The sequence below is a fragment of the Dermochelys coriacea genome, chromosome 19 (genome assembly GCF_009764565.3).
Source record: "Dermochelys coriacea isolate rDerCor1 chromosome 19, rDerCor1.pri.v4, whole genome shotgun sequence".
Classification (NCBI taxonomy): Eukaryota; Metazoa; Chordata; order Testudines; family Dermochelyidae; genus Dermochelys; species Dermochelys coriacea.
The window spans coordinates 4,352,238-4,377,308 of NC_050086.2; the positions used below are offsets into that span (position 1 = coordinate 4,352,238).

The 25,071-nt window shown below is 47.5% G+C and overlaps 1 long non-coding RNA gene across 1 annotated transcript; it reads right to left on the minus strand.

The window, feature by feature from the left end:
• Positions 1-729: 729 nt before the first annotated feature.
• LOC122458261 lies at positions 730-14,231 on the minus strand. Its single transcript, XR_006278212.1, has 3 exons — positions 14,123-14,231; positions 3,019-3,246; positions 730-2,074 (listed from the first exon to the last, which is right to left on the minus strand). It is a non-coding gene; the product is annotated as an uncharacterized LOC122458261 (long non-coding RNA).
• Positions 14,232-25,071: the final 10,840 nt, after the last annotated feature.

Here is a 25,071-nt window from a genome sequence, read left to right on the forward strand (position 1 = left end):
TCCAACACGCAGGTGGTGGGGGTAGGAAAGACGCACTCACGTCTGCTATGTGACCTTGCTTGGACTCCTGGGGTACACTTTCCTCATAGCTGGTCTGGCCACTAATTCAGGACTTGGAAATTTCAGTCTCCAGAGCACTTGCAGTCCAACCTCAGACCTAACAGAGCTAGACAGGGGAGGAGACAAGGGCACATATGTGCTTCATAAAAAAAACCAACCAAAAACAGACCATGCAAATAGGGGTTCCCTCCTCTCTCCCAACCAGTTCTAACAACCTCAAGTTCTTGGGGGCCAGAAAACCCATTTCCTGTCCAGCCCTACACATCACCTTTTGAGCAAGCTGAGATGTTCTACAGCCATTCAACTGTTATTCAGTGTGTGCACTGGCAACGTGCCCAGCAGCTGCACTCTGCTATTTGTGGGTGCCCATGCAGAGATTGTGATGTCTCATGCAGGGATCATTAGATCATAGATTCCCAAAACGAAGGTATTATTCAGCCCTTGGTGAACAGAACTCTCCATCCTGCCTAGGGAAATAAATGCAGGAACACATTGGTTTGGGAAGGTAAAACTAGTGTGAAGATAGTCATTTTAACACTGGATCAGAGCCACAGCCTCCAGCATCCGATGCAGTGAGCTGTAGCTCACGAAAGCTTATGCTCTAATAAATTTGTTAGTCTCTAAGGTGCCACAAGTACTCCTTTTCTTTTTGCGAATACAGACTAACACGGCTGCTACTCTGAAGCCTCCAGCAATCTGTCTCCTAACTGCCACTAGAGAATGGTTTTGAGTCTGGAGTCTTTCCAATACAGGATGCGCTTAGCCCTTGTTTCTGGCTCTCAGCAGGTTCTGGAATGGTAGAAAAAAGTCACTGCTCCAAAAAGGTGCTCTTTTGAGGTTGGACTGGAATCCATTTTTCTAGCTGCTCCCTTAGCAGTGATGTCTGCATGTGACAGTTGCAGGTCTGTGTTTTAGCCCTTTTACCACCCTGGCACATGGACAAGCATCTGAAATGCCCCTCACAAATCAGGAAATGGCCAGGTCGATTTACACATCCCAACTGACCAAGTGTCTAGAAAGAGGCTGATCTAGCTCCTCAAAGAGGCGTTTTCATTTCAAGCCTGGTTTTCTGCTCAAGAACAAAATAGAAGCCAATTTCTGTTGCATTAGCACCTGTGAACCCCAGTCATGGTTCAGGGCCCCATTGTGTTGGGCATGATACCAGGAAAGCCCTTGCCTCAAAGAGCCATGATGCATGGCTGAACACACTGCTATGGGCCATATGGAATTTCCTTAGCCTGAAACATCTGCTCACTGCATGTTGCTGAAACATGCGTGCTGCATAACCAAGAATGAGGTCCTTATGCACACAACTCCCACTAATCTGCAAACAGAAGGTATTTTAATGACAGGCCTAATGTACAGAAGGCTTAAGACAACTGAAATTAAGCTTCTGCTATGCAAAAGCTTGAGATAGGAATACAAGTGAGGAACATTTAGATGCAAGACATGATACTTCAGTGCATTACCTTAGCCTGTGTTACAAGGCTGAAAGTGGGCTGGGTTGCATGAAGGGACACAGACCTGCCTGTGTTGACATAGGAGGTCAGAGGCAGGACAAGCACTGGAAAGGCTCCATAACCCAGTATCAAACTTTGGAGACATGCAGTCATCTGGGTTTGAAAGCCTTCATTATATTCAGCTACTACTGAAAAGCAGCCTTCCTGTAAATACCCAGCCAATTAGTTATGCTCATCCCCATGCCAAAGCCATAATCACTGGACACTTAAGACCAACTGTTTGCAGATTAGGAATCCTGTTTCCTCTATTGCTCTGAAGTAGATTGGAAATTGCTCAGTTTGATGGACTACAGCTCCGAGTCATCCAGCCAATGGAAAGCTCTGCTTGCCAACCAGCTATCTGTTCAGGGCCAGAATTGACATATTGCAGCGATGAGCATTAGCATGGGATATTGGTGTTCTTGGGAGCCTTCTACAGAAGCCAGAGGAGCTTAATGAATGACATGTCTGTTGCACCACTCAGGATGTACAGCACTAGACAGTGAAAGCAGCGCCTGGGTAATTGAAAAGCAAATCACATTTCACGTGATTTGTTCCAGCAGCGGATTCACCATCAGTGTTTTAAATTAACCCAACCACAACTTCAGACTCTAGAGTCAGCCAACGCTAATAATGCAATAACGCCTCTTATCTTTATCACTGATGAGACAGTGAAACAAAAAAAAAAAAAATCACATACCCCATTAGTTTTCAAACTCCTGCTACTTTTCCCTTTTCTGGAAAGATGGCCTCGTCTTTGCACCACAAGCACCTCTACAAGTTACTGATATGGGATATTGGTGGTAATTAGCCATTAGAAAAATCTAGCTAGGGACCCTCACATCAAGACTGGATCTAATTAGCAGTGGGCTTGATGCAGAACTTACAGGCCAGAGAACCTTGCTGGAGTTATGCAGAAGGTCAGACCAGAGTACTGTAATGGTCCTCCCATCTGGCCTTTGGAGGATTTCCAGCCTTCACAGACTTTAACAGGCCACAGAGAAGCCAAAAGAGGAATTCAGTCCAAGAACTGGAGAAGTTGCCCCTTGCTCTCTTCACAAGAGAGGAAGGCAGTGGACTGGGACCCAGCAGATCCAAGTTCTGTTTCTGGCTGTGCCACTCACTCCCTAAACCTTTGAGCTTCAGTCCCCCATATCTGTCAAATGGGGATAATGGTACTGCCTTTGCCCACTCTTTGGGTATTTAGATGGCAAGCTCTTTGAGGCAGGGCCATTGTTTTACTTGGAACGTGTGGCACTTAACATAATGGTGTCCTAATCTGGGCTGGTAGGTGGTGTGATAAGAGAAATGATAGTAAGAGGCTGCCATTGAAGGAACTAGCAAGTGGAAAAATTCATGGGTGTGCTTCAAGGAAAGCAATCCCATTAGGTGGCTTGGGGTGGTCAAAACTTGAACCTACTGGGGTTGAGGGAGGTCTGAAAGGTAGGGGAGAGTTTACCTGACAGCTCCAGGGCATGGTCAGCACCAGCAGGAACTTTTGTAGCAGATTGGGATCTTCACCTCAGGTGTCCCCCATAAAAGCCCATTCCCCACCCTTTAACATCTCACATCCTGGAGAGTACGGAAGCAGGTGGCTCAGGCTTGAGACTTACTACTGCTATGTGTAGTGGGAAGGGGATTTAGAATCAATCCTTCAAATCCAGATTTGATGCTTTACATGGGGAGCCTGCAAGATTAGTGGATAAGCTCTTTTTACAATAAAATGTAAAGTTTCTTTATAAGGCAAATGCTTTTCCCGTTGAGGTTTCTGATGATTGCGTATTATGTTGCACTACAACTTTGTTCTCCCCACTTCTATGGTGTCCATCACCATGGAGTCCAGGCATGGGGGCCGGAAGAAGTGAATTATCCCTTACTGGAGGTGGGGGGGGGAAAAAAGGAGAGACTGACAAGAGATGAAGTCATTTTATGAAGATGCAATGAGACAATTAGATCTCATTCCACATAGGAATAGTGGGAGGGTACTTAAAACTCTGTAAAGCCAAAGACTCAGCTGGATTAAATCAGTGTATCCCCATTATTCCAGTGGAGTTATGCCACTTTCCACCAGCTGAAAGTCTGGTGCTTGTGTTTTAAAGACGCTTTCTTAAAGGAAAAAGCACACACCAACCAACCAGTGTTCACAGAGGAACCCCAAAATATTCCTTTTCCCACCCACACCTGAATTACAATGGGGGGGAACTGGTTCATTTGTCTCAAAGGAAACCATTCCAAGATGAAATGAGAAGTTGAGGGTAACCACATTGACTTTGTTAAAATGGGAGGGTGTGGGGGGGGGGAAGAGGGGAAGAAAACAGAAATTTGAGAGTCATGTTCAGGATTAGCTAGAGCTTTATATGAGAGAACAAGTTGGCTGGTATCTGAGACTGGACATGCTTATAAGAACCACGCTGCACAAGGTCCTCAGCTGAGGTCAGTTACTGTAGCTCTGCGACTTCAGGTTACATCTGCTGTGGGCTCTGGTCTGCTGCCTTTTATTTAAAGGGTCAAACCATGAAGCCCCTCAGATTTTCTCTCTTCTATATACTCACCCCTGCCTCCTCAAAGGGGCAACGAAGTCCAGTAGTCAGAATGGCATTAAAAAAAGTATACCCTAAAATAAATTGGTATGGCAGTTGCAGGAATCAAACCCAGGTCTCCCAAGTCCCAACATGGGGCCCCAAACTACACCCATTCTTCCAGCTCAGAACCAGAACTCCGCTGCAAGTCACAATGCACTGCTCATTCCTCATCTCACCGCCCCCCACCCCCCGAATTAGTCATGTGCAGGCAAAAAACCTCAGTAAAACAATCCCCCTTAAATAAGTGATGAGAGAAGTGTATCACTGTTTGGATACAGAGGGTGTGAAAGGGGTTATTTCACCGCTAGATTTACGGACAAGATCCTAGGTTCACAAGGTGTATTCCGGAAGAGTGATGGTTACACACCATCTGGAGCAATTGGTGACTTGGACTCCATTCTGCACTCAGCAGCTGACTCAAGAATTGACAAGTCATTGAGAAAGGGAACAAGCTTGTCAATTGCCGACCCTGTGTTGTGATCTCTAGAGAGGGACATGTTCAGTAAAATGGGTCACATGACTTGGGGAGCCAAAAGTGGGGAAAAAATTCTCCCCAGGATCTAAAAAATTCATTTTTTTAAATCCAAGTGTTCCCATGGTAACCATGGAGTTACAGACCCAAAAAGTGTGAAACAAAAACAAAAGACACCCCAAACTCAGATTCTAGATCTGAGCAGGGTCATACCAAGTCACAGCAGAATGAGGCCTGCCCAACCCCTCAGCCCTGAACTTGAGCAACTCAAACTCAGCCTTGTTTGGACCAAGCAGAGAACACAATTCCAGAGTAGGGTGGAGGGAACAATTAGCATCCCAGCTGCTCTCAAATGCCAGGATAGCCAGGACATGGCCAGACTGCATCCAGCACAAAGTATTTGGCCTTTTCTACACAGAGCAGCTCCACTGAAATGCAGCCAATTCTGGGAGTGGACAGCAGCCTGAAGGTGGCCAGCATATTGGGGGGGGGGGGGGGGAAAGAGGAGAAATTCCCTTCCTGCTATTGTGCAAAGCCAATGACAATGCAAGCATCCCGGGACCCAGCCTTTACTCTGGTCTGGTAGGAATTTGTGACCTGGCTTCCAGAGGTGCTGAGCACTCACAATTCCCAGTGAGTTTAGTAAGAGAGCTGCAGGTGCTCAGCACCTCTAAGAGACTCTGACCACCAGGCTTTGAGGCTCCTCCAACAGGCCTGCTTACAATAGAGTCTCACCTGCCTTAGACATGGGCTCTCCAGAAGGATGCCAAGCTGATGCTGGAATTCAAGCCTGTGATGCCAAGCAGCCATGTTATGAGACAACTAGAACGTTCAGCGAAGACAAGACACCTTAGAGAGGCCAGGAAGTGCCATGCAACCATTCAGTTAGATGAAATCAGGCCCCTTTAAAAAAAAAACAAGCAGTATCAAGTTGCGCTCCCCAAAATCACTAGCCATTAAAAAGCCCACAACCTAGGTCTTACTGTACAGTGCTTATCACCTTGCATCTGCTCCCTCCCCATAGTCTGTCCCCATCTATTTAAGTTAGTTGGGAGAATGGAAGAAACTTGGTCATTAAACTGATGTCATGTCCACTGAAGGCCAGTTCTAAATCTAATTCCCCATTGCCTCCATGGAGCAGGTCCCGCCATATTAACCAACTTTTAGAAATTGTTAGCAAAAGCCAATGTTCAGATCTAGTGTCCCTAATGATTTCAAATAGGAGAGTTAGGCTATTGATTGAAAGCCTAATTGTGACCACTAATGACAGCCGTCAGCCCAGGGGTGGGGTGGGAGTGAGATGGGGAGCAAAGGCCACTGCAATGAACTGTCAGGCGAGCAATATGGGCCAGCCAAATCTTTAGATGTGTGACCCACATGGATCTCTGAATTTCTCCAGGTTGTGAACAGTCAAGCAAGAGTTAATTAAAATTACACTTTAACAATGAGGTCAGTCACTGAACCCGTGTTGATGTCTAACCTTTTAGAGCCCAGCGACTTGCCTGCATAGTTTGCATGATAACTCACAGATCACCCTGCTCTGTAAATTAGTGCATTCTTTCCATCGTTCTTTCCCTCCCAATCCTCCTTTGTCTGAGGAAGACAGCTTCATACAGTCCCCTGCAGGGCCATAAAAACCCCACCACTGTTTCAGGGAATGTCAAGTGACCTCGCGGCTCTGAGCTGAGGCCATTCTGATGCTCTGGCAGCAACTCAGAGTCACTATGGGCTTGAGCGTGAAGCTGGGTATGCACGTGCCCCCTTCCTCCCCGCAAGAGCTACCCACATTGGCAGAGCCTGTGTGGCAAGGAGAGCAGCAGTCAGCAGGTGGCTACTCCCTTCTACACAGGTGGGCAGGGAGTGGGCATACAAGGGAAAAGGGTTGGTTCTGCCAACCCGCATGGAAGCCAGTACCGCTGAACAAGTGACCTACACCAGGAAAACTGGCCCAGCTTCCTTCCTTTGTGAGGAGAGGGGAAGCAAGAACCAAATGTAAAGCCTGAGTCACAGTTCAGTCCCTAACCTGCTCCTTATGCAGTGCTGGTGCCTGTATGTGCAGCCCCTCCCAAGGGCTGGATTACATGATGCAAATCTGGCTCCTAGAATTTTGACTCAACAAGTGATGGTTCAAACCACAATCCCAATTTCAGACACTGAGAACTCAGCTTGAATCCAGATCAGAATTTTGCAGATGGTCCTTCACTTTAGATCTGGCCAAACTCAACCATCCCTGACTTTCAAAAAAAAAAAAAAAAAAAAAAAAAAAAAAAAAAAAAAAAATCCAGAGACTGCAGCTTGAGTTCCAGCTCTGCACAAGATCCAGAGAAGCCCTTTCAGCAGGTGCCATTAAAAAGTGTGCTAAGGAGCTGGGAACATAAGGCTTCCAAGATGACACAGGAGCTGAACTGGTTTGATCAGAGCCAGAACCTCTCCACTAGCCTTTGCCTGAAGTTTACGCCCAATCCAAAATGACTCTGCCAAAGAGCACTGTATAGAAATATAGGGCCCAGCCTGGGATGTGTTCCTTCTCCAGTGTTGAGAGTTTGCCATTCTGCTCTTCCCATTCTTTAGGATGCAGGCCCTGGAGGAGTGAGGTGTTGCCACACACCACTTTGGGGGGCTCTCCATCTGGATCAGCTGCTCAGCATTGCATCCTATCAGCACAGCTGGAAGGACCCAGTTGAACAGCCATCATGCATGCTGGAGTGTGCTTGCACAAAGCAGCCCCCTTGGAATAAGCTGGCCTGCTTGTAGGAGCAAGTGCTCATCTGTAGGATAAAGTAAGGGTTCCACAACCAGGCCCCGACTCAGCAAAGCACATGCTTAAGTCTAAAAAAAGAAAAGGAGTACTTGTGGCACCTTAGCGACTAAAATTTATTTGAGCATAAGCTTTTGTGAGCTACAGCTCACTTCATCGGATGCATTTGGTGGAAGTCTGTGGTCTTCAGTGGGACTTTGGCCTGTGCCTACCTGTTTTACTGAGTAAAGAGGGTGACTTTAAGCATGCGTGTTGTTTGACTTGTGGCCTCAGCATGTCAGAACTGGACCACAGTGGGCCAGACTCAGCTGGTATAAACTGCCCCATCTCCATTTACATCAGTAGAGCGTTTTCATCCAGGTTTCCATACATTCACCTTCTACTGAATCCCTGGCAGACTAGCCCTGCCCCGCTCCTGGCTCAAACCCCAAGGGTTAGTAGCCAGCATGCTACCTGCCTTCCCATAGGGAAGATCCTATGGAGAGCTCCCTCACTGTGCAGGAAGTCAGTCAGATCTCCCCAAGTTAGCTCAGTTAGTTCTGCCCACTTTGTCCTTTCAGATGGGAGGCTGTAAGTACTTGGGGCAAACTTCTCAGCCAGTATAAACTGGCCTAGCTCCAGGAGAGACAATGAAACTAAGGTGATTTATGGATGCTGGGATCTGGCTGTGTGCCATGCTAATAGCTACACCTTGTCACCCAAGACCTGGTCTTGAAATGCTGGTACAGCGTCACGTTTACCCAGCAGAGTTAAGGGAAGAAAAATGGCTACAACACCGCCCCCCTCCCCCCCCCCCAAAAAAAAAACAACCAAAAAACCCTCTGCCTTAAGAATCTGGATGATGTTGTTCCAACACTTAAAGTCAGAGAAAACAGATTGGCAAGAGGAAAGTTGCCTGGAAACCAGATCTTACAAGTGCCTAAAAGTAATTATAAAAGCAAGAAGTCTGTTAAGCAGGTGGCTGGGAAATTGGAAATCTATTTGAGAGACACCTCCCGCTTTTAAAGAAAAAAGATTCATCCTTCTTCTTAGCAGCCTCATGCTCTTGCTCCTGACCCTGATTGGCAGTAGTTAATGGCATGGAGAACAGCAGTTATGTTCAACAATCCAGACATCTGAGACTCAGGACAAGAACCCATCCTTGAGAGGCAGTTTCCCCACTCCACAGCCTCCAAGCAATAGGTTCCTCGGGCAACAAAGCTTGCCAGAAGACCCTCATGAGCAGTGCTACTCCCTCCACTCTCAGGCAGGGATATTTGGGAAGCAGAAATAGGAGATTTTACTAGAAGGAGATCATTGCAAGGGACACTTCGGCCCTCAAGACTAATTGAGAAGGGTCAGTGTTCGGTTTCCTAACTAGAGCTGTATGGAAACCCAAGCGAGGCAGAGTATCCTTGGTATGGAATAGTTATAAACCCAGCCCAGGTTGGTCAGACATATCCTTAAAGATAATGAACCTTCATAGTCAACCTAGACCCATCTTTGAATTATTCATTCGGATTAGCAAAGTGTGGGGGTTGGGAAGTCCTCTAGTGGCTGGACCATGGAAGAGGTTTGAGTGCATTGCTGCTCCAGCTAACAGGCCTAGTTGTTTAGCTCTAAATGCTCAAGCATCAGAGAACTGGTTTAAATGGATCCAGAGACAATGGATAGTTCAGTTCCAAACCCTCTCATCCAAGCATCTTCTTTCGGTACCATCCTGCAAAGCATGCAAGTGACCCATACGGGATCTGACACTGCAGCTGTTGTACTTTTACTCATGATTGCAGAACTGGGCCAGCAATAGTCCTGTTGATAACCAGGAAAGGGGTATGGTCATAACTCTCTACCTCCATCACACATCCACCAAGAGCAATTAGAAAGGGAGGCAATATGAGCTTGTGGTCAGAGCAAGGCAATCATGAGATCTGGATTCTGGCACAGGCTTGCTACAGGACCTTGGATAACTCACTTTTCCTCCCAGTGCTGCAGTTTACCCATCTGGAAAATGGGGATACCTACCACCTTCGTAGACCACAGAGTCTCAGGTGTAACAGGTAGAGTGCTATTAGCACCTTGCTGCCTTTGCTATGCTCCAGGTCTCACATGCAATTCTCCCTTTGCTTTCCAGGGATTGCAAAAGCTAAAGTTCACCCGCTCATTCCACTTTGCAATCCACAGCAACTCACACAGCTGCATGCTCCAGAAGTTGGCAAACTGCTAATAACCCCTCCAGATGACTAGCATCTGCACTCCATGAGCTCCCAGCCCATCATTAGTTAAGTGGGCCTGGTTCTTACACATCAGCCTCACTGCAGTCCTTTCCTAGCCAGTAGTGCTTTTACAACTGCCCAGCAATTTGGAGCCAGCTTGCTAGATAGCCTCCCTGCCTTGTATGGCTGCCACAGTTTGCTCCTGGCTGATTGAGCCAGTGAATCGTCATGATGTGAAAGAGCAGGTCACATGACCAGGGACTATGGATCCTATACATGGATGTGACTTCACACCCGGATATCCCACAGTAATATGCTAATGTCTGAACATCAGCCCTCACAACCTAGGTGAATTGGAAGGCACATAGAAATGGGATATACTCAGCCAGATCCTGCCCCATCTTTGGACCCAAAACCCAGTGGATCAGGTTATGGGATGATCTCCAGATGGCAAAGAACTGCCATCAGGGATCCTATACCAACCTATGTCCTGCAGCCAGTGTAGCTGGCATACCATGGCACAAGGATGCCTAGGTAATTGTCATGTACTCCTTGTCCATGCTAGGCTGTGGGCTTGCTACTAGCAGGTCAGGCTTCCACAGCTGATTTGGCCTGGCTAGAGCGCTTCCCTTGTGGAGAGGTACACAAGAGATCCTTCTTTAAGATACTTCAATGCACTGCCAGGTATGATTGTTACCAGCTCAGGTCAGGTATGTTGCTCCCCTAGGTGGAACACAATATAGTTTTAGCATTCCAATCACACTTCTCCTCAGCTGCCTGAGCAAACCCTGGGAGTCACAGGCAGTTGGGAGAACTTTGCATTGCCTGGGTTGTCTCCCCTTCCCCATGCATCTGACACATCAGCAAGCCCTGGCCTCAAAAAACATTGTTGCACACGCACCAGGATGCACACGCTCCCATTGACCTGGGCTGGACGGCAGAACAGCTGGAGGAGACCTGCCAATGAAGCACAAGCATCAGGGCTTGTGTTTTGGAACACAAGGCTCCAAGTACCACCCCTGCAGTCGTCTTGACGTTGTGAATGGTGGGAGCGTGGTGTAATCACTGTGGAGGCAGCCAGGATGGCTGCCGATTGTGTTCAGGGGGAACAGTCCTACTCCTAAGTATCTCTTTGGAGGGGACGGGGGACCAGCAAAGCAAACCCCAAGAGGCAGGCCCAGTTGAGTCTGCTTGGCTCAATGGCCCTCTCTTGCCACACACGTTTCCCTTGTTCATGCGACGATTCAAAGAGGATCAATAGCCAGATTAAAGCACCACTCGAACCTAGAGAAACAAGCTGCCATCTCAGAGACATCAAGAAATATTTTTCAGTCATAAAAGCTGCCTCAAGAGGCGGGGGAGAACAATCTGAAAGGTCTGCTCACAAACTAAGCTGCTTAAAAGGGTGTCAGTGACTGGACTGGCTGACCCAGAAGAAAGGCAGGGGTGGGGAAAGAGGCCTACGATTTAAGGCAGACCAGGAACCTTGGAGGTTAGTACTTAAGCCTTTCTGGGGCAAGGAGGCAGGAGAGAACACACAAGTTTGGGGCATGTCCAGCACACCTATTTAGTACAAAATTCGGCTATGCCCAGCTGGCAGGGCTGACAAACAGCAGCTACACTGTGTGGCACAGCTGTGTCGCTAAAAGCCGCATAGCGTAGCCATAGCTTCACAGAAGGTAGGCAATTGCCTGCTTGGTGTGGAGCAGCCAGCATGTTAGCTGGTCAAACCTCAAGGTTTTAAGGCATCTGGAAGCACTTTGAAGAGCTTGGCCCAAGATGGTCAGATATATTGGACCAAATCAAGTTACTCAATTTTCTCTTCAGATACTCCTAGTCCACGTGTTCCAGCTTCAGCAGAATGGTTTATTATTAGCAGGGTGTGTGCAAGTGGGGGCAAGCAGGGTCACCGCCACAAAATCAGCAGGGGCACAGAACTCCACCAGGGCTGGGACAGAGAGTGAGCTCCTCTGGCCCCGGGCTGGAAAGGACAGCTCCTCCAGCCCTGGGGCTGCAGGGGAAGATCCAGCGCCTCTTGCTGCTGGGAGAGAGCGAGCTCCACAGGTGGAGAGAACGGAGAGGCAGCTCCTCCGGCTGCAGAGGGCCCCAGAAAGTGCCCCTCCAAAAGCAGCCAAATATTTATTCTTGTGCACACCCCTAGTTCCTTTCACATGAAAGCATTCCAATGACCTTTGTAGACATAGGCCCCAACCCTGCAAACAGGTAACTGCATGTTTAACTTTAGTCTATGTTGACCACATGCTTAAGTGTTTCCAGGCTGGAGCCTGAGAGAGAAATACTCAGGTTAAAAACTAATTTCCTCACTCTTACTAATATTACATTGGAGATTACTAAAATGGAAAAGAATTTTCCAAATGCGATTTACTTCCTACCACTTACTTTTACTTTCTTCATTTCACTCAACAATAAAAAGTTAAACTAGTCAATTTCCAGCAGGTCTCATGAAATTCAATTTTCTCTTCCCCTGCAATGAGATACTACCGGGGAACATTTAGTGCCAAACAAAGCAGCAGTCTCATAGCATGTGCACCAGTCACTTCTTCTAGTGCAGATCCCAGGTGCGCATCAGTTTGTAGAACTAGATCAAATCCTTAATAACTGTTTAAATATTGCTCACCCCATGTAGTAGTGGGTGATGGGCACTAGCTCATTCAGTCATTTACACCACTAACCTTGTTCCAAGCCCTGATTATGCAGAACAGTTTAAGACAATCCAACTTCACATGTTAACTTTAGAGTAGTTTGAGGTGTGTGTGTGTGTGTGGGGGGGGGGGGGGAGTTAAACCCCCAAAACAATGCTCATCTCAACCTTAACTGTGGAGCAGCAAGGTCCACTTCGTAACATCTACACTGTTCACCTGAACGAGCTTTCTGGAAATAGGTGTGTATTTCTATATGATCATGCAGCATCTTTCTGAAATCAAACCCACCAGCAGTGTATAACCCACCATTAAAATGCAGCCACCACTGGTGTGGAAGACAGTAGCCATTAAAACAGTTCATAGCAACACTATTCCTAGTCACAATTCTTCCCTCAGTTTCTTTTATTGTGCCCAATCACTGTAAGTGTACTGGGTTCAATAGAATCACCACTGACTTACACCAGCATGACAGATGAGTAAGGCCCACTGCATTCAAATGCAGCAGCAGGAGTAGTGGACACAGGCCAAATGTAGCTGCCTAATTTGGAAATTTTACAGGACACCAGAGCTCATGCTCCTATTACAGAGTGCAACAAGCTACTGGAGTATTGAAACCTGCACTCTCAATACCTTTGTGATTCTGGAGCAAGGACTTTTGTTCCTCCAATTGTTTTTATTTAGATTGGGAGAGTTAAGAAGTAAATGAGAGACTCAACTGGAGGGGAAAAAAGCCCATTTAGTTGAGATAATCACTCCAAAGCTTTAGTAACCAACAGATTCATAACTCCAGGAGAGCACTGCTCAGGGCTCGGCAATCAGAAATAAGGACATTTTTTTTTCCAGCCAGTCAACAGGTTTATTATGCAGCCAACTTACACTGGAAAAAAGTATTTCTTCCCTTTTACCATTAAGATGTAAAAGACAGAGGAGGATTAGCAGCAGATGCACTTATAGGAAGTATCATCTTGCAGGGTATTCACTGACAGGGACATCACATGGGGAGGGGATGAAAGGAAGAGATAATGATATTTGCATGAGCTCCAAAAAGCAGCAAGATGCTGTTTCAAAGACCAGATAGGATTAAAAAAGTCAGGATGAAGTGTCTAGCAGTGGTAGCCATTGCAAGGGCCATTGTGTTTAGAGCAAGGGAATCATAGGAGCAACAACAACCACCACCACCCCATAAACAGCCACTGGGTTTATCATAAGAGAAACTCACCTGCATTGAACTGCAGGAGCAGAGCTAGGGGTAATTCCAAGCCACTTCCCTAACAGATCACTCCAACAGCCAGTTACAGACACTGCATCATGAGAGTGAATCTGCCAGTGACCATCTGTACCCCAAAGGCAGAACACTCCTTCTAACCTTTGAGATCACACATATGCACCCCATGGTGCTGGATATTTCCCCTGGGGCTACTATGGAGGTGGGGTGAATGCACAATGCATCTACTCAGAACTCAAAATGAGCCTTCAGGGAGTTCAGTTCATTCCTCCCCCCCCACATACCCCACTCTATGCAGGTTTCATTTTTAACCACATTTCCTGCTCCCAGTTGGGAGCACCCTGCACCCAGTAGATCCACTACTAATGGAAACGATCAACAGACAGCCCTTTCCCACCCCAGAGCTACACTGGGCTTGCTCAAGGTCTGCCCCCTTGAGGCAGAAAGGGAAAGAGAAGCTTCTCCCCCATTCCCCTTAGGTCCTGTCAGAGGCCCCTAAGTAGGAGTGGGGGCACACACCAGGTCCCTGCTTCTTTCATCCCAGATCATGTCCTTCCACTTCCAAAATTCACCCCTTCTGCAGCACCCCCAAGCAGCTTGATTTTACTGATCCACTTACCTTGTCAGGGTTTCTTCCTTTCCCCCCTCTCTTCCAGCCCTCCTCCACCAACCTTTGTTCAGGGATCCACAGCCAGCTTGATGCAGACACTAGGAGCTCACACCACTGCTTCTTCCCACTTCAACTATCCTTCTACTGCCCAGTCTGCTCCTTATATCCCTAGCATTCCTTCCCAGCATGCCTTGCTGCAGCCTACAATCTCCAGGATCTCTCTGGAAACTACAGCTCCCACAATTCCCTTGTGCCATGTTAAGTAGGAGGAGGGGCTGCGCACAGCCTATAGCTTCCCTTAAAGGGCCAGTGCCCTGTTACAGGGACACACACAAAATGAATAATTCAGGAAACTTCAGACATTGAGGGATTCCTTCCTTTAGCGGAAATAGCTCTCTATAGTACTTCGTTTCATGATTCAGTAGTTCTGATGAAAATAAATTGTGATGGTAAAAGTGAGGGGGACCTCAAGGGGCTGGTGTAACTCAGTGTAGCTCCATTGAAATATATAGGGCTTCACTGATTTGCACCAGCTGAGGATCTGGTTTCAAATCTGCATGCAATGTATGGCACTTTGGCCCAGGTCCTCAAAGATATCTGAACTCAATGGGAATCAGGTGTGTAAATACCTTTCAGGCTCAAGGCCCTGAGAACTAATATGAGTGTTGTCCCTTGAGACAAATGGATGGGACGTAAGGGACGTAACAGGCATTGTGCTGGTTCCACACCAGACATACTGAACCTCATCCCGCAAAATTCCCTTCTCTCCCCTCCATAGCATCAGGGACCTCTTGGTCTTTTGAAGGAAACTTCTGGCCACAGAGTAATAAATCAATCACAACTTGCCTGGATGTATTTAAAATACAGCGAGAAATTTCTATCCCCTCCCACCCACTCCCAATGTAGAAACAAAAGTCATTAGGGTGATCTTAGCAGAATTGGAACAAGCGTTTAGTGGTCTTTAAGGATCCATAAAACACTTCAGTAGTTTGCTGTTTTATATCTATCTTCTACATTACCCATTTAAATTAAAACATTTATAATTAATTGAACAAATCAATTCCTTGCACCCCTGTGGGGACTGGCATGTAGAAGTCTTCAGTAATTTTACTCTCTTAAACAATAGGGTATCCATTTCTTTTACAGAGAGTTTCCTGCAAGGGATAGATCAAGGACAGGCAGAGAGCAGCTGTAACGGGAAAATCAATTGATAGGAAAGACAAATTAATGCGTATTTTTCAAAAGTGGAAATGAAAAAAGAGGGCTTGTCATTAGGAACTCACCCAACAGGCAGAAAATAAATCCCCGCTAGTCAGTGGATCATTGAGGTGATTGTACCAGAAGGGAGCTGATTGATGTGACGCAGAACTCCATAGCAGCTCTGCACCCATTGCAATGTGCAGTATCACACAATGCCGCAACAGAGCTCCTGGATGCTCCCCTTGCAGCCAACAGGAATCTTTGTCGCTGAGTCCCATAGGCTAACCCCCCTGGGCTAAGAAGAAAGAAGGGCTGCTGATTAAAGTGGTGCACTGGAACACAAGAGATGTGGATTCAATCACCTGAAAGGAGGCTGTACATCATGGCCAGCACAAGAGACTGGGACTCTGTTCCTACCTGTGCCTCTGGTCTCAGTGCAAGTTGTGTCACCTGTCTGTGCCTCAGTTTGCCTATCTTTAAAATGGGGATAATGATGCTGGCGTCCTTTGTAAAGTGCTTTGGTGTCTATGGATGAAAAGCATTAGGCAAGATCAGGATTGCACCCTCTGGAACCTTGAGCAAGTCACTGAAGTCTTTCTGGGCCTCAGTTCCCCACCTGGAACACAGAGAGAATACCCCCTCCTGAGTACTACTGGTATTGTGGTAATGTCTAGGAGCCATAGCCCTGTCCCAGGACCCCATTATGAGAGGTGCTGGGCAAACACAAATCAAACAGATGGTCTCTGCTCCAAAGAGTTTCTTGCTTAGATTGCAAGCTCTCCAGGCCAGGGGCTGTCTCTCACTTTGTCTGCGCATGTGTGTGTGCGTGCACACAGCACCTAGCACAACAAGGTCCTGATTTCAGCTCGGGACTCTTGGTGCTACTGAAATACAAAGAAATAATAAACATCAGGATTGGGCCCCATGGGCCTGAGGCTGCAAAGCCACACCTATGAATTGAGTTCAAAGTTACTCAGCTGCATAACCCTGTGCTGGATCAGAGTCCAGGGCTGCACCATCTTTCATATCAGATGTCCCCTGTAGCGCTTTGCAGTGTGAAATAATCTTTACAAAGCAGCGAGGTATTAGCCAAAAGGCAGGATAAGCCATGTCTTCGAGCAACATCCAGCCCTCAGAAGAGAAAGGGAGAGAGCAAGCAGTGAGAGGTGCTTTTTTGATTTGACTTGGTTGCTATTTCTCTCTCTCGGCAGCTCTCTGATCAAGGCACCAGACACCCCAACGCTCTTTGTCGTCTTTCCCGTTCGCTGAACTTGGTGCCAATACTTTCAGCAGCCTACAGGAGGTGGGCGTGATTTTTGTTAACTTCTTGCCTTTGGGCAGAGCTGTGCCTGGGCCATGTTTTAGCCAGTCCGGGGCAACAGAAAGGGCTTGATTCGTCAGCAGGACAGCGCTAAGAGCAGCTGAGCAAGAGGAGAATTAAGAGGCACAAGCAAGGGGGTTGGGAATTGGACTGAGATGCAGAATACAGTCGTGCAGGGAGGCTGTTCAGGGTGACAGGAGCTGCCGAGGAGAAGGCTCTCGTGCTAGCAATGCTGCGATAAAGTGAAGGGAGAGAGGTGCCACAGGGGAGCTGAGCAAGGCAAGGTCCCAGGAGCAAGGTGGGGTGAGTCCACAGAGTGTTTCAGAGTCAGGAAGGGGTCCTGAAATGAACTGAGAGTCAGTGGAATCATTGGTGGATGGGGCTGCTGCGGCGGCTTTCCATCTGTGTATGTGCCAGGAGATGGGCTGTCACTGGAGGGCTGGGACAGGGGAGGCTATGGAGGCTACGGAGAAGGGGAGGCTGTGGAGAAGGGACAGTGCTTGGCTATCCAGAGTGGCACTGAGCCTACAGACCAAAGGGGAGCCATACTGATCCCTCCTATCATATCCACAGAGCAGGTGTCAGATAAGCCGCTTAAACACAGGATTATCTTGGCTGCATGATCCACTCCAAGCTGCAAACACTGCTCAGGCTGGATCAGCGAGGCTCTGTGATGCTGGGGCTAGGGGGATCTCCCATGGGAAGGCAAAGCATGGCCTAAAGAGCCTGCCCAGTGCATCCCTAGGACGGGTGCTAAGTAGCGAGGGGGCTGAACCTCGGTGGTTTGGTTCACAGGAGCAATGGGATAGAGAGGGGTAATAGCCACCGAGCAATGGGCTGGAGCTGAAGCAGCACCAGCTGAGAGGCCTAATGTGAAAGCAGATGCACAGAGGGTATGGAAAGGGGGTTAGTGCAGAGAAAAGGCAGGGCAAGAAGAGAGCTCTGCTATGCAAATAGTGAAATCCCGAGGCTTCTTATTTAAGCTGTCATGAACCCCCAGGCTGGGCCACTGTGATCTGGACAGAACCGCTCCTAGGATTTCCATTACACCCCCCAGGACTCAGTGGTTCAGCGGGTGAGGATGGCATATGGGATCCGAGCTGGTCCCACAATGAAATCAATGGCGCAGGACCATGTCGTGGGGGCTTTTCACTCTCCAAATGGGAAACTGAGTTTTCAGCCAAATGACATTTTCCACAGAAGTGTCTGCGCTCGGTGGAAAATGTCGACTTTTGGATAGAAAAATTAAAAGCTCTCTCCTGAAACATTTCAGTTTTTGTCTGAAAATGCTGCGGGTTTGGGGTGTTTGAGTTTTCTATGAAAAGCTGGAATTTTCTGCTCAAATTTTCAACAATTTCCCCTGCCTCCTCCACCCCTACACTTTTTGTCCAAATTTCCAGGGAGAAAAAAAACAACAAACCGCTTTCCAATCAGCTCTGTGTTCTAGTTTGGGCTATGCTCCCAGTGGGTACATGCTGTGTGAGCCCTTTCTTCCCTTCTGATAGATCACACCAGCTTCTCATCTTTCCATTAGCACTAGCCTTGTAGCAGGGACTTGCTCTGCACATCTTGGTGGTTGCACACAATATAGTTGATTTTGGTGCTCTGCAAACCTCTTTGATAGCAGATCTCTCCTTTCTTTGCGGAGTCTGATGACATTTTGCTTTCTGCTTCTCTGGGAATTTATTCCTCCATCAGATCTTCACTTTAAAAGTGCTTCTCTGGTTAAGATTTATATGGTGCACGTGAAAAATGGTCTCCTACTTTTTGGTATAGCCAGGAGGGAGGCTCCTAAAAGGAAGCCAGTAGGCTGGAACTGAGATGAGAGTTCAGTTCCTAGTTCTGCTGCAACTTACTGTGTGACCTCGGGCTAACCACTCCAGGCTTCGGCATCCACGCAGCAGAGCCTACGCTCAACTTTTAGAAGGAGTATTCCATGGACTCTGACGAGACGACTCACATGCTTAAAGTTAAGTACATACATAAGTGCTTTGCTTAATAGGAATGCTCTTCCGTGTGTGCTTAAGCGCTTTGCTAAACTGGGACATTGGGGCTTCAGTTTCTTCATCTGGGGAAAGCAGGTCAGAATATTGACCTACCTCCCAGGGCAGGTCGGGAGGGTGAATTCATGAATGTACATGAAATGCTCAGGTATTGCAGGCTGCTGGTGGACAGAGATGAGCTCTGCTTTTGGGAGAAAATCCCAACTCCAGATCCAATCTGCCGATGTCTCTAAACCTTTGGGATGAACCTGGGCTGGGTTTCCAGGGACCCTGAAGTTGTTATTACTCAGCATGGAACCTACGTGATGCCTTGTGATTTCATTCCTGCCCAGACAAAGCAGGGGCCTGCCATTGTGGTTTGTTTTGAGCTGTTGGGTCCATCCAGCTGGGGGTGATCTGCTGGTACCATTTGTTATGGACTTAGCCCTTTAGTTATTCGTTTGTTTTTGCTGGATGGTTCAGACGACTGATTTTCAGGCTCCAGGGTGATCACACTCTTTTTGCAGTGAGTATTCACTGTAGGAGGAATTTACCCCTGGGCAGATGGCCCACAAACCTCTGAATTCCCAGCAAGTCCTATTTTGGGAGTTTAAATTGCACTTAAACGTTGTGCTGGCTCTTTGCACAAGGCTGATTTTCAGCCAGTGTTATTTAGCACCTAGAGGCTCCACTAGAGATCAGGGCCCCATGGCAGTGGGCCTTACATGTACGTCCTAAGAAGAGGCAGTGCCTGCTCAGAGAGCTCACAACAATCCAAACGCGAGAAGCTAGAGGGGAAACTGAGGCACAAAGAGGGGAAGCAACATGCCCCACGTCACACAGATCAGTGACAGCGCCGGGCATAGGACTCAGAGCACCTGCATCCCAGTTCAGTGCCCAAAACACTGCCACTCCGGGATGACACCCATAACAAACAGCACAACCTCACCAATAGTAGCAAACTGAGGATTTCATTCCCTGTCCTTTCTTCTTTTTGCCCATTCAACCGGATTTTGCCTGAGCCCCGAGGAAATGAAATGGGCTGAGTTTGCCTGAAATGCTGCCAGCCACAGCCAGGGAGCCACTCCGTTTTTTTAATTTGCACATTCTGAACCAAGAGCTCCTGGTGCATCCCCCTGCTTTTGGCCAGACTCAGCTCTGCAAAGAGACCTGCCCTGCCAGGCTGAATCCTCACTGGGAAATCCAAGCTCAAGGTGCTTTTTCTCTCTCCCTGAGTGTTGGCGACTTAGCTATTTTTTTCTGTTTGAAAAGAGTCAGAGTTCCGGGGCCAAGTCCATTGAGATCCAAGGGAGTTTTGCCAGAATAAAGATTGCAGGATTGGGACGGATGTTCAATTGGTCATACATCTCCTTAGAATTATATAGCATTTCTGCAACCATCTGCTGAGTGGGTGGGACAGGTCCCCCTCTGTGCCTGACACACAGAGAAAGTGAGTCTGTTATAGCATCCAGCTAGAGAGCCTGACGTTCGCTCTGGAGTCCCTGGTTCAGTCTCTGATGTCTTGCTGAAGATGGTTGTGGTCACATGTCCCTCTACAGGAGCTTGTCAATTCAAATACATTCCCAATGGGGCAAAGAAGGATGGCACCTAAAAAAGTGGGGTTAGTGCTCATCTTTTCCAGGCTATTTTTTCTTTCAAAATTACTGATAATGAATTTACATTTGTATAATGTATTTCCTCCAGAAGTGTCCCAAAGCATTTTGCCAGCTTTTAACAGCAGGTAATCAGCACCCGCATGCAGACAACTCTGGGATGGACCTTGGTAGCTTTTGTTCAAGTGCTTGGCAAGAGTTTAGGACAGGAAGTGAAACAGAACATTGTATCCAACCAAGTGGGTATTTAAGGCAGGTGAAATACCTGTTATTTATCTGTTATTGGATCATCTTCTGTTGGTGGAAGATACTAGCTTTCGAGCTACACAGAGCTCTTTTTCAGATCTGGGGAAGGAAACAGTGTCTGAGTTGCCAGGACCCTTCTGCTCTTGCTAAAAGTGCTGTGGGATGGTTTTAATCAGCGTTAAGTGGTCAGAACTTTGGATTTAGGCCTCATTGGCTGGAGCTGCTAAAAACCACGTTATACCATCAGTTCCACAAGGACTCAAAATGGAGAGCACCATCCACTGCACCTGGGCCAGTGTCTCTGTCAGTGAACGTGCAAGGCCATTGTTCCTGTTGATGTGACAGCACACACAGTTATGGCATCCGTGGAGCACCGAAAGGATCCGACCTGCTTCGAAGCCTCCACAATTCCTACCAGGAATTGTGTAGCTCACGAAAGCTTATGCTCTAATAAATTTGTTAGTCTCTAAGGTGCCACAAGTACTCCTTTTCTTTTTGCGAATACAGACTAACACGGCTGCTACTCTGAAACAATTCCTACCTGCATCTTTGGAAGCATGAAGCTGCCTGTGATTGGCGCTATGTAAATTAATACATAATAGTAACAGGAGGAACATGCTTGACTAACCTAGCACATCACCTTTGTTGAAAGGTTTAGCAGCAAGATGCTGTCAGAGACAGAGCTGGCAGCAGCTTGCATCGAAATGAACGTTTAGTGGCTTGAAGTCTATAATAAAAGGCAGAAACACACCTTCATTGTGATCAGTACAATCCTGTTACAGAAATGCTGCCTGGCTCTGGGTGTATGTAACACGCTGGTGAAGCATATGTCATGTCTTCTAAAGAGTAACAGCCTACTGCTGCTGCTAACTCATGGGAAAAAGAAAAGGAGTACTTGTGGCACCTTAGAGACTAACAAATTTATTAGAGCATAAGCTTTCGTGAGCTACAGCTCACTTCATCGGATGCATGCTCTAATAAATTTGTTAGTCTCTAAGGTGCCACAAGTACTCCTTTTCTTTTTGCGAATACAGACTAACACGGCTGCTACTCTGAAACCTGAAATAACTCATGGGCTTACTCCTTTCCATTATCATTATTATTTGGGTTATAATAGCACCTACAGGACCCAACTGAGTTCAGGACCCTGTTCTGGAATCGACATAGTAAGTGACAGTCATTGGCAGTGTTGAAAGTCTGAATAGAAAAAGATTATCCCCATTTTACAGATGGGAAACTGAGGCCATGACTTGCCTATGGTCACACCAGAAGCCTGATATATAGCAGGGAATTTTGTATCCAAATTTTTGTATTCGTGAGTCCCAAATGAGTGTGTTAGAGCCTCCTCGATTGGTAGAGAGTGGTGCCAAAGGTGCAGGGTTCAAATCCCCCATGGGGTGTCTGTACATGTGCTCTCCTGAAATGTTCTGCTGTGAGATCTTGAGGTGCTAATTCCTGCTTCCCTGTGAACTGTCCCCGGGCAACAGGCTCCATTCTCAACATTTCTCATTACTCCAGCAGGGAAAAGTTTTGCAATTGCTTCATCGCGATTAATTAAAACTTCTGGGAAAGGTTAAGAGCCAAGGGAAAGGGGAGGGGGGCAGAATAATGCTTAGCAGAGAGTGTGTAAAAGGCAGAGCCTCTGGCGTTTTCACTCAAGTGTTAAATGGAATATGCTGTAATGGAAGGAAGGCTGAAAAAATAAAACACTCAGCAGCAAATGCCTGGGGTTGGGGCTTTCTTTTCTACTCTGTAATTTAACCACTGATACAAGCTCAGGTTCCGTTTTTTAATAAATAATAAGTGTCCATCCAGCCATTTGCCTGTCTGTCTAACCATGTATATATAACCAATGTCCTTTAGCACCCCTCAGCTTCTGGTCTCTGCAGTCAATTGTTCTTCCAGGCAGGGGACTAATCACTTATGGATTATCTGTGATGGGCCTGCTTTGCTTCTGGAAGGCTGGTCTTGTGGTTAATGCGCTGAATTGGGACTGGGAAAACCGAGTCATGGCTCTGCCGTAGATTCTTTGTGTGACCTTGGGTGAGTTTTGTAGACCCTGTTGGAGACCAGACCTCTGGCACGTGCTTTACGACCCACTGACTTCAATGGAGCATAAGTATATATGTAAAGTTAAGCACACGCTTCAGGGCTGCCATGAATAGGGATGTTTCCCTGAATTAGGACCTTCCATCTTTCTGGCTGAGAATTTCAGAAGTGGCTAGTGATGTTGGAGGCCCAGCTTGGGAGCCCTTGAAGGGAGGGCGGGTGCTCAGCTACTGTCTGAAGATCAGGCTCCTTTAGGGGTGTCTCAAGTTGGACACCCAAAATTTCTAGGCCTTTGTGTCTATGTGCAAAATAGGGGGACTAACATTTCCCCAGCTCACAGCAGGTGACAAGGGTAAATTCCGTGGTCTTTGTATGGCTGGCCTGTGAGAAGCGCCTATGGATAGACGAAAATAATAAATACCAATAATAATCCATTCAGGCATTTATACTGTGCTGATTACCAGGCACCACTTCGCTGCTTTCAAGTATCTTCTTGGGACAGATGTGAATTCCTTTAATGGGGCCCTGGCAAAGCATTTGACCACAGCTGCGTGGCTGTCTCCTCCCCCCGCCTCCGTTCTGAATGCCAGATCCTGCCGCCTTCAGATGGAAGGGAAATTTAAGCGAAGAGGGATCGAGGCAAGCCATGGTTTTTAGCCTCTGGCCACAGATTGTGTGTGCTGGAGTGTACGCCAGACAGCCATCCAGGGAGATGGGAAAGACTGCTTGACAATGGGCATTTTCAGACAGGGCAGAGCGATGTTTGCTACAGTGTATTACACTTGGTAGGGCATAAAGCTTTAATCGGATGCTGAACATTGTTATTGGCCCCAGGTGGGAAAGGAGCAACGTCAGTGGCTTGCTGAAGAGACTGGCATGGGAACATTGCAAATGATAAAGGGTCCAGCAGAGGTCTTCCAAGTCTCGCTTCTCTGAGCTTGACATCCGAGGCAGGAAAAATCCTGGAGAACAGGAGCAGGGCTGCCTCATCTTTTTGAGGGCTACAGCTAGCGGTTAGAGCTGTTGACGTAGGTCAAGACTCCTACGTTGTTCTCTCAGCTCTGGGACAGAGTTCAAGGCCAGAAGGGACCCCCAGATGTTCTAGTCTGACCCCCTGTAGAGCACAGGCTACCAACACCACCCAGCTCCCGCACGCTAAACCCAGCAACGGAACAGCCCACAGGAGACTAGACTATGATGTGCCACATACAGAGAATAGGAGGGGCCTGGGCCCAGAGCCCCCACAATGGCAGGGAAATGAGTAAGTGAGATAGACCCAGGTAATCCCGGCCAGTGACCCACACCCTCATGCTGCAGAGGAAGGCAAAATAAAAAAAAGCCCAAGGTCACTGCCAGTCTGACCTGGGGAAACATTCCTTCCCCACCCCACATATGGCGAGCGGTGAGCATGTGAGCAAGAACCAGTCGGCCACACACCTATCCGAGAGAACGCTCGGTGCCACTTCAGAGCCTGGCCCACCCCACCCGCTGAAACCCTGAAGCATGAACTTTGGGAACGTAAGACACAAACTGGAAATGAGCCCTGCCCCTCACCATCATAAACAACCCCGACATACAATTCCTCTCATAAATTGGTCCAACTCTCTCATTAAACTAATTAAGTTATTTGCCCCACAGTTCCTGTTGGGAGGCTGTTCCAGAGCCTCATCCCCTGCCCCCCGTTGGTTAGAAACCTCATTTCCAGCCTGAATTTGTTCATGGCCAGTTTATCCCCATTTGTTCTTGTGCAGCATTTTCCTTTCGCTTCAATAGCTTGTCACCCTCCCTGGTATTTGCCCCCTCCCCCCCCAATATATTTAGGGAGAGCATGCTCAGCTCAGCCCTCCTCAGCCGCCTTTTTGCTGGACTAAACAAGCCAAGCTCTTCCAGTCCTATCTCCTAAGCCCTTAGTTCCCCGATCATCCTAGTAGCTCTCCTCTTTAAATCCACCCCTTTTGAATCTGGGTGGCCAGAACTGTACACAGTGTTAGCAGTGCCTTGTGCAATGGCAGTGATATGTCTCGATCTCGCCTAGAAACGCCTCACCTGATGCATCACATTTGCCTTTCTCACAGCTGCATCACAATTGTGGCTCATAGTCACCTTGGATTTTGACCCACGCACCCAGGTCTTTCTCTTCCTCTGTTCTTTCTGACGGATGAGCCCCCAGCTTGTGGCAGAGATTCAGCAGACCCTAAGGGCATGACCTCACACTTTCTCCCATTGACTTGCATCCCATTTCTGTCACTCCCATCTTCAAGGCCATCCAGATCTTCCTGTATAATATTCCGATCCTCCTCTTTATGAACAATCCCTCCCAACTTTGTATCATCAGCAAATTTCCTTGGCACACTCTGACTTTTTGTGCCAGAGTCATTAATAAAAAGAAGACTGGCCCCCAGTTTGATAATTCATCTTTCAGCACAACCCATTGCTGTATCCCCCTGGAGCCAGTTCCTCACCACCTGGTAGTTCTTGTTCTGATCCCCATCTTCCCTTTCACTCGGCTCTTCTTGTCCACCCATGTACAAAGGATTCATCTGCATGGCCACTAGGACTGTCTGTCAACATCTGCAGAGACAAATAACAAGGAGTTGAT